Raw genomic sequence first — 1,270 nt, 5'->3', positions numbered from 1 at the left:
AAAGAAGTACCATAAGGATCCCTTTAAGCATTACTCTCCTTATAGATGTATACTCCCCAAAGAAGTACCATAAGGATCCCTTTAAGTATTACTCTCCTTATATATGTATACTCCCCAAACAAAAACCATAATGATCCCATTAAGCATTACTCTCCTTAAAGATGTATACTCCCCAAAGAAGTACCATAAGGATCCCTTTAAGTATTACTCTCCTTATATATGTATACTCCCCAAAGAAGTACCATAAGGATCCCATTAAGCATTACTCTCCTTATATATGTATACTCCCCAAAGAAGTAGCATAAGGATCTCATTAAGCATTACTCTCCTTATATATGTATACTCCCCGAAGAAGTACCATAAGGATTCCCTTAAGAATTACTCTCCTTGTATATCTATACTCCCCAAAGAAGTACCATAAGGATCCCATTAAACATTACTCTCCTTATATATGTATACTCCTCAAAGAAGTACCATAAGGATCCCATTAAGTATCACGCTCCTTATATATGTATACTCCCCAAAGAAGCACCATAAGGTTCCCATTAAGCATTACTCTCCTTATAGATGTATACTCCCCAAAGAAGTAACATAAGGATCCCATTAAGTATTACTCTCCTTCTATATGTATACTCCCCCAAAGAAGTACCATAAGGAACCCGTTAAGCATTACTCTCCTTCTATATGTATACTCCCCCAAAGAAGTACCATAAGGATTCCAAATAGTTTAACTCTCCTTATATATGTATACTCCCCAAAGACGTACCATAAGGATCCCATTAAGCATTACTCTCCTTATATATGTATACTCCCCGAAGAAGTACCATAAGTATCCCATTAAGCACTACTCTCCTTAAATATGTATACTCCCCAAAGACTACCATAAGGATCCCATTAAGCATTACTCTCCTTATATATGTATACTCTCCGAAGGAGTACCATAAGGATTCCTTTAAGAATTACTCTCCTTGTATATGTATACTCCACAAAGGAGTACCATAAGGATCACATTAAGCATTACTCTCCTTGTATATGTATACTCCCCAAAGAAGTACCATAAGGATCCCATTAAGCATTACTCTCCTTATATATGTATACTCCCCGAAGGAGTAACATAAGGTTCCCATTAAGTATTACTCTCCTTATATATGTATACTCCCCGAAGAAGTACCATAAGGATCCCATTAAGCATTACTCTCCTTATATATGTATACTCCCCGAAGAAGTACCATAAGGATCCCATTAAGCAATACTCTCCTTATATATGTAT

Source organism: Ambystoma mexicanum, chromosome 5q (genome assembly GCF_040938575.1).
Source record: "Ambystoma mexicanum isolate Mex_15411 chromosome 5q, UKY_AmexF1_1, whole genome shotgun sequence".
NCBI lineage: Eukaryota > Metazoa > Chordata > Amphibia > Caudata > Ambystomatidae > Ambystoma > Ambystoma mexicanum.
The sequence above is the reverse complement of the archived record's forward strand: the minus strand, read 5'-3'. Positions refer to the sequence as shown.